Source organism: Gymnogyps californianus, chromosome 5 (assembly GCF_018139145.2).
Source record: "Gymnogyps californianus isolate 813 chromosome 5, ASM1813914v2, whole genome shotgun sequence".
Taxonomy (NCBI): Eukaryota; Metazoa; Chordata; class Aves; order Accipitriformes; family Cathartidae; genus Gymnogyps; species Gymnogyps californianus.
Genome location: NC_059475.1, coordinates 20859956 through 20868886, shown reverse-complemented (window position 1 = coordinate 20868886; position 8931 = coordinate 20859956). Strand labels below are relative to the sequence as shown.

General features: G+C 50.6%; 1 non-coding gene across 1 annotated transcript; it reads right to left on the bottom strand.

Moving 5' to 3' along the window:
• Positions 1-8027: 8027 nt before the first annotated feature.
• On the bottom strand, positions 8028-8100 carry TRNAA-AGC (transfer RNA alanine (anticodon AGC)). The gene has a single exon. It is a non-coding gene; the product is annotated as a tRNA-Ala (tRNA).
• Positions 8101-8931: the final 831 nt, after the last annotated feature.

Here is an 8931-nt window from a genome sequence, read left to right as displayed (position 1 = left end):
AAACCAGCATGTTCCTATTGCATTGTCTCCTGAATGTGTTCCAGGTCTTGTTTAAGGTTAAACAACTGTTTAAGAATACCACCCAGAGATCTGCCCCGAGGCTAGATAATCATGGGTGGCGTGGCATGTGGGAGAATATGGGCAGGTGCCTAGAGAACTTCTCCCCTCCAGTGGTTTGGAACGTCAGTCCTCAACAACTACAGGACCCTGATAAAGTGATAGAATATTTGAAAGGAAAATGCTGTGGCTATTCCAGAGAGGCACAACTTACCACACTGTGCTGGGCCCTGGCCAGTATCTACCAAACACTGCTGGATATTATGCAGCACCCTCAGGGGGAAGGGAGGGAAAACAGACCGACAGGCGCTGCAGCTACTCCACCACCCACAACAGACACTGTGGCTACTCCAACCCCGGTGACAGGCACTGCGGCTACTCCAGCCCCGGCGACAGGCACTGCGGCTGAACCAGAGAACCAACCTGTGCCGGTATCAGTCGCCCCTACGCAGAAGAAGAAATACACAAAAAAAATCAGTTTGCTTATTAGGGGATGAAGATGAACCAGGGTCATCACAAGAACAGGAGGAAGAGGCAGAACCGGAGGTAATCATCACCCGATCCCTATCCCTGAGTGAGCTGCGGGATATGTGAAAAGATTTCAGCCGTCGTCCAGGTGAGCACATCATCACCTGGCTGCTCCGATGCTGGGACAATGGGGCTAGCAGCCTGGAATTAGAGGGCAGGGAAGCCAAGCAGCTGGGATCGCTTGCTAGGGAAGGTGGCATTGACAAGGTGATTGGAAAAGGGACACAAGCCCTCAGCCTCTGGAGGCGACTGCTGCCAAGCGTGAAGGAAAGGTACCCCTTCAAGGAAGATGTTATATGTCAACCAGGCAAGTGGACCACCATGGAGAGAGGTATCCAGTACCTGAGGGAATCAGCCATGCTAGAGATGATTTATTGTGACCCAGAAAATGCACAGTTACCCAGAGATCCAGACAAACTCCAATGCACACGACCCACGTGGCGGAAGTTTGTACGGAGCGCACCGTCGTCATATGCCAACCCATTGGCAGTACTAACCTGGAAAGACGGAGAGGCACCGACGGCGGATGAAATGGCTTGCCAGCTCCAGCAATATGAAGAGAATCTCTCTTCCTCCCTACGAGCCTGCGTCTCGGCTGTGGAAAAACTGTCCGAAAAGTCCAAAAAACTGATTGAACTGATCGAAAAGTCCTACTCCCCACCAGTACAGACCAGTATCTCAGCTATTAGGAGTGAGCGTTCCTCTGCTCAAGAGAGAGAACATAGAAGGTACACACCATGGGGCACCCTGTGGTTTTACCTGCGTGACCATGGAGAGGATATGAGGAAGTGGGACGGAAAACCTACCTCGACCCTAGATGCACAGGTACGTGAGTTGCAAGGAAAAACAACCACAAAAGTGGATTCTTCCAGGAAAAATGGCACTCCAGTTTCCAGTGGGCAATTCCCCAGACAGAGTAGAGGGGCTGATCTTACTTCTGATCCTCTTGAAGGGACTTCTAAGTCATTTTTACAAGAAGTGAGTAACAAATACTCTGACCAGGATTAGAAGGGCCCTGCCTCCAGCCAGGTGGAGCAAAGGGACAACCGGGTTTTTTGGACTGTGTGGATTCGATGGCCTGGCACATCAGACCCGCGGGAGTATAAGGCTCTAGTGGACACCGGTGCACAGTGTGCCCTAATGCCATCAAGCTATAAAGGGGCAGAACCCATCTGCATTTCTGGTGTGACAGGGGGATCCCAACAGCCAACTGTATTGGAGACTGAAGTGAGCCTAACTGGGAATGAGTGGCAGAAACACCCCATTGTGACTGGCCCAGAGGCCCCGTGCATCCTTGGCATAGACTACCTCAGGAGAGGGTATTTCAAGGACCCAAAGGGGTAATCGGTGGGCTTTTGGTGTAGCTGCCTTGGAGACGGAGGAAATTAAGCAGCTGTCTACCTTGCCTGGTCTTTCTGAGGACCCTTTGGTTGTGGGGTTGCTGAGGGTTGAAGAACAACAGGTGCCAATCGCTGCCACAACGGTGCACTGGCAGCAATATCGCACCAGCCGAGACTCCCTGATTCCCATCCGTAAGTTGATTCATCGACTGAAGAGCCAAGGAGTGATCAGCAAAACTCGCTCACCCTTTACAGCCCCATATGGCCAGTGCGAAAGTCTAATGGAGAGTGGAGACTAACAGCAGACTATCGTGGCCTGAATGAAGTCACGCCGCCGCTGCGTGCTGCCGTGCCAGACATGCTAGAGCTTCAATACGAACTGGAGTCAAAGGCAGCCAAGCGGTACGCCACAACTGATATTGCTGATGCATTTTTCTCAATCCCTATTCTAATTATTTTAGTATTATTATTGTCATTTTTAAATTATTGTTATTATTATTATCATCATCATCATCATTATTTTCCTTCCTTTCTGTCCTATTAAACTGTCTTTATCTCAGCCCATGAGGGTTTTTTTTTTTATTCTCTCCCCCATCCCACTGGCTGGGGGGAGTGAGCGAGCGGCTGCATGGTGCTTAGTTGCCAGCTGGGGTTAAACCACAACACACACCTAAAACATGAAAGAATGAACTTAGCTTTACAAATGTAGGAGACAAACCTGGCATTGCCCTGGGGTGGCCTTGCAGGAGGAATGCTGAAAAAATCCCATTCCCCAACATCTCTCTTCCTAGAGCAGTCACTTGGTGTTTTGTTCACTTGCAAATCCTCCCTGGGCACCCAAGTTAAAGGTGTCCTCCAGGCTTTGGCTTGTGATGCTCACACGTGCATCCCGTAGAGGCTGTAACTGGCTTTTCTTTGACTTAAGGAAAGCTTTGACCTAAGCATAGTTTCTGCAGTAGCCTTCACAAATCTCAGATGATGCTCGAGAAGTAGCTTACTTGTGTCTTCAGGCAGGCGTGAAGGATAGGATTTGTTTTTTCCTCAACGCAAGTCTCTCTCAAGGCTGCCCAAAATGCTAAAAAACCACTCCTTTTTGCTTCAAGAGCTATTGTTCTTCTCCGTCGAGGGCAGAAGCAGTTCTTGTGTTTAGAAACCTACGCATTTATCTCAACCCATGAGTTGTTTTTTTTTTGATTCTCTCCCCCATCACACTGCGTGGGGGGAGTGAGCGAGCGGCTGCATGGTGCTTAGTTGTCGGCTGGGGATAAACCATGACAGGCCACACAGTGTTAAAGCGTGGCTAGAGATGCTAGAGTTTGCAAATAGTTTTTCCATTCCTCAGGCAAGCCCTGTCCTGCCTGGACGGGGAGTGATGCTGAGCACAGTACTGCCTCCCTGCCTCCTTACCTGGGGGTTACCCCCCCCCCAGCAGTGGCTAGAGCATGGGCAGCCTCCTGCTCTTGCGCAAGCTGGGTACTTGAACAGCCTGGAAGGGTCCCACGGGAACAGCCCTGGTCATGCCTCCCTGAAACTGCCTCTCGGCAGCAAGCAGGGCCCCCAGTCGTACACCACCTCCTCCTCCCAAACTCCCGCTGGCTCTTTCCCTCCCCGAGGATTACCCTGCCATCGCTCAAGCTGCATCGCATACTAATTGCAGGTTGAAGTAACCTGCTTTCTCCTCCCATCCTCAATGGTGTGAAGATTAATTAATGTTTCAATAGACTGCAAATGAACTGGAGGCAGGAGGCCAGCTCTGTTTTTCCCTCCCGTGGCTGCTGACACTGGTGGAGGAGATGGCAGTGCAGGCTGGGAAGCACAGCCTTTGTTGCACCCCAGGGGGAGCACTAGAGGTTTTCCCCCCAGTTGCCTTTATTATCCTTCTTCTGGACGAGATGGGAACCAACCACCAGAAGAGCTCAAAGAGCTAAAACCCACTTCCCTTAGTGCCCAGAAGAGAGTTGAATGCCAGAGATTGCACCTCTTCCCCATTCCCTCTCAGGAAAGACAGAGTCGTCCACACGGAAGGGTTGCTAGAACAGTCCTTGTGCCCCTGGGTCTGACCGGCAACCTGTTGAACCCCAGCCATGAGCTTGGGGATGGCACGAGCTTCTGGCTTCAGTGCTTGCCAGAATGCTCCCTGGCAGGTGGATGGGTGGGGTGCTGCGGCCGGTGAAGGATGCCTCTGCCCTTCTTTCTTAGCATGATGCTCTCAGGAAGACCACTAGTGTTAGCAAGTAAGTGAATGCTGGCAAGAGGTTGCATCATCCCCCGGTCCACCAGGTAATTTGAAATCAGATGCCTGTCATTCAGCCCGACAGCAAAGGTGTCATTTCCTATCCAGCCACTGCTGGCACCTTGCTGCTTTCAGTTCCTGCTCCGCCACCAATGTCAGGAGTCTCTAAAGGACAAAGTCTAGTGTTTGTTAGATGTTTCAGAGTGGTTTATGTCACGTGGACCTTCTGTAGACCTCCTGCCATGGACAAAGCACCCACTACACACTGGTCTGTGCTGATGAAAAACTAGATTTACAAGCCAGATAGCCATGCCAAGATGTTACCAGCTTCTATCTCCCTGTCATCCCTTTGGCTGCCCTCACTGTGGGGACAACGAAAGGCTTCTCAGGAAAAATCTATTGCGCTTTCCCCATCAGGCAGGACCAGGCTGTCCTACTCACCAAGATACACACAAGTTCAGAGGAAACTATGCAAAATGGAGCTGAGAAAGCCAACAGCAAACACCAGTGAGAAATACATGTGTATGTCTTTCCGTGGAAACGGTGGAAGACTCCTGGCAGGGAAGGTTGGTCTATTTAGGCATTTGCACAGACTCAGGTCTGACTCCCTGAGGAGTCTGACAGTGACATCTGCCCTGTGTTCCTTTCTTCTTTATCACCATTTCCCCATGTCCTTTTTGAGGTCACTCAAATTTATCACCCCTTTTTTAGGGCCTTCCCCTTCTTTGGCCTTGTACCAGGGAGGGAGAGTGTGGTGCTGCCTGCCTTGACCCTGCCGCTTGTGAGCATAGATGGCATGGACCCAGCAAGGGTAGGTCTTGTGTCCTGGGATGTGGGGAAGTTGAGATGTGTCTCTGCATTTAAGATGACTTCGTTTTAAAACTAAACGCATAACCCTAGAGCAAACTTACAAAAGGATACTTAAATTAAGTTCATTAGCGTAAGCTGAAAGCTTTGCCTTTTCCCCCTCTAGCAGTTTCCTTTTCTGTCCTCTCTGCTCTCATAATGCCTCTGTGCATATACTTAATTGCAATTAAAGAGAATACAATTTTCAGGGTAGTGATAGATCTTTTGCTAACTTGACCGTGCAGTGCCTACCAGCAAATTCATTACATTAATTCAGCCGTTGCGATCAAAACAGCGAGTTGTAAGCATGTGCCCAGCTCCATTTGTTGCACTGAGAGCCTTGTTTTAACTCCTGCTTGATCCATTGCTGGAAGCCATTTGTTCCTTGAGCTTGTGTGCGACTTGAAGTAAGGCTTTGTAGGGGGAGGAAATGCAAAACTTGGGTCATTCCCGCAGAGCCAGTGGGCTGATAAAGCACTGGGGAGCAAAAGCATCTGCGGAGACAGAGTGGAGAACCTGACACTGTGGCTTAGCTGATGCCTCGGGAGCAAAAAAAAAGGGAGGACAATAAACAGATGCTAGTAGCATGTCGTTGGGAGCTGTGAAGTGGCCAAGCAAGCTTTGTGCTCCTTGGCAAATACAGGCAAATGCTCACCCTGACTTGCATGTGTGCACGCGCACATATGGATGCTCCATACTGTGGCAGCTTATTATAGATTCCCACAAGAAAGCCATTAGGGAGGAATTTTTAGCTGTCTGATGTGGTCATCTTGTTCTTGTAAAAGAAAAGCTGGTCTCTTTGTTTCACACTGGTTTTATTTTTTGGGGGGGTGGGAATCATTGTAATGAAATAGTGCTGCGAGTATATGTGTAATGTTTTATCCCTGTGTATACAGTCTTTCACCATGGGTCCAGTGAAAATGGGGCCCCAAGCAAATGGGGCTTTCCAGACGTGTTCATCAACCACTGCACTGCATTGACCTCCAGAAAAAGTATGGTCAGGGGAATTTTTCACCCAACCCTGCTTTTCTTCTGCATTTTCTGCCTCAACCCGTGGCAGCTGTTGCCTACCAGTCTGCAGAGGGCGATGCAGCATCAGTTTGACCAGACTTAGAGTCCTTTAGTTTTCCATCATCCCGAGGTTGCCCGCAGTCACCAAGATATTGCAGGGGTTGAGGGTGGAGATAAGGCCAAAGCCAGAGGGGAAAATGAGAGGACCAGACCATAGACACAAATGTATTTCACAATAGTCTTTTCATGCCGGCTGTGTAGCAGCTGATGAAATAGGAGACTGCGACGGATTTCACTTTCCTGTTAAATCCTGCTGCATAGGAAGACTCGAATAGTTTGTTGAACCTTTGAAGACCATTGTAGCGACAGCTCGTTATTTTATGAGCTTGTCTGGGACTCAGAAGCCTGAGTGTAAATCAGCTTTAAAAGGCAAGAACGAAATCTTCAAGCTAAAAAAACCCCAACAACCATACACTTATCTGTTTTCAGACTTCAGTCTGCGTGTTACCATTGCCATATTCTGGAAAGGACCGGTAGCTGTCCACTGCCGGTGGAGACATCTCTCTCTAGTCTCCATGAGACTACCCATGAGAATTCATGGGTATTTGTGCCAAATAATCACTTTGAAAAGCCACTGCATCCTCTCTTCAATCCAGTTCTTCTTTGGGCTATTGGGAATTAATTGGGAGTTGTCTTATTTAAACATCTATGCTGCCTATAAAGAAGAGCAGTGGGGTCAGAAGGACTTTCAAAGACCTGCAGGAGTTAAAGAGTAAAATAGACAGGACTTGAGCCTGGGGTACGGCATGGCTATAGATGCACAAAAAGACCATAGCTAAGTAGTGCTGCTCTGCAAAAATCTCTGAACATGAGATTTATTCAGACAAAAAGAGTTTCCCCAGGTTTATTCTTTTTAAAAGGAGACACAGTAATATTAAGGTTTCTTACTCTTTTCTGAAGATGCGGTTTAATGGAAGGATGTTGCAGAAGAATTTGGTCAGTCTGGAAGGTACCCACTGATGTTTTCCACCATGCCCCAGGTCCTGCTTGGGGATCTGCTGAACATGGTGGGAAGTCCCCTGGGATTTAAGAGCGTGGGCTCCAGGCCAGATCTCTTCCCTCATCAACCACCCCAGGGCTCAGGCATGTGCTCTGTAGAGGGGTAAGCCTATCCCAGGCCCACTGTCAAGGTTTGGGGATGGGATGTTTTGCAGTTTGCTCAGGTGTAGGCTGGGGGGTGTGAGCAGCTTGAAAGCGGTATTCCACTCTTTGCCATTGAAATTTGTCAGAAAGGTCATTTCCTCACGCATCTAACTGGAGAAAGTGCGCAGACTGTTTTCCACCTTCGGTTTCCAGTTCAGCTTGTGACTGGAATGGAAATACCAACTGAGTGTATTCCTATGGGGTTGGGTTTTTTTCATGATACACCTTCAGTTTTTAAAATCTGCTCTATTTTTCTTTAAAGCATTTGATTATTCTTTGTGGCTTGTCGCAGTAGAATAATAGCAGAATGTGAAGAATTTGAATATTTGCCTGAACTTTGCACCCAGATAAATTCACTGGGCAAAATCTTGCCAATTTTTTGACTAAATGGCATGTACATCAATGCCTCCTTGAGGTATTTTGATTCCTTCTCAAATTTACTAAAGGCAAACGAGTGTTTCCGCTCTATCAGAGGCTCCCAGGAGAGGTGATCTCTGGGGCTCTCCTGCTCCTGGACGGGATGAGCAGCTCAGGGCTGTGGCCGGAGCTGCAGTGGGAATTACCAGAGGGAGTGGGTGCTGCTCCCTGTTGCTGGCCTTGTCCAATATTAACTGAGAAAGCAAAAGGCCCTCTTGCAGTGCCATGCATACAGCAGACAGTGCTTTGCTTGCCTTAACCACGGGTTAAGCAGATGTATCTTTAGTAATTCTAAAGAAGCAAATAAGAATTTAAGGAATTTTTAAGAAAAAAGCAAAATTGATCGTCTAGGCAGAGAGCTGCGGCCTGCCAGCTAGGGGGAGAAAACTACTTGGAGAATGCGGGCATCGATCCCGCTACCTCTCGCATGCTAAGCGAGCGCTCTACCATTTGAGCTAATTCCCCTCTGCGTTATCTCGCACTACCGGTGCAGTTCTATTCTCTTCTCGCGAGACGCCGTGCGGCGCTGGCAGTTACACATCCCGGTCGGTGCTCCCACTGCGCCTGCGCGGGAGCGCGCCGGCCGGGGCTTGACGGCGGCGCGCAGCGGGGCGGGCTGGGCGCTGGAGGATGCGCGGCTGGGCCAGGAGCTCGCGCCCGCCCGCGCGGCGCCTCGCGGTAAGGACCGGAGGGGACACGGAGCGGGCGATGCATCGGGGCGGGAGGGCGGGACGGGACAAAGGGAGAGGAGAGGAGAGGAGAAGAGAAGGTTTGAGGTGCACGGGCGTGTGCGGCGGGGACCGCCCGGGGACACGCCGGCGTGCGGAGCCCGAGGGGAGCGTGCGTGGGGAAGCACCGGGCGGGGGAGGGTTGCAAAGGCCATGTGCCCGGGGGCATCGCGGGGGCTTGCAGAGGGCTGTAGGCGTGGGGGCATGGGGGGGGGGCTGCAAAGGTCTGTGTGCCCGGGAGCATCTAGGGGTTTGCAGAGAGCTGTGTGTCTGGGGCACCCCCGAATGGGAAAGCATGAGATGCGGGGGTCTGTCCAGAGGGCTGCACGAACGGGGGCCGCGGGAAGGCTGCAAAGGGCTTGGTGTGCACGGAAAAGCATTTTGCAGGGTGAAGGACTGCAAAGGGCTGTGTGCTTGGGGGGAGGGAGGCTGCAAAGGGCTGTGTGCCTGGAGAGGGGCTGCAAAGGGTTGTGCGCCAAGGTGGGGGCTGTGTGGAGGGTCAGAGCATGGGGCTGTACACCCGGCAGAGACTGCCAGGGGGCTGGGGCGGTCCTTTGAGTTGTGGTGG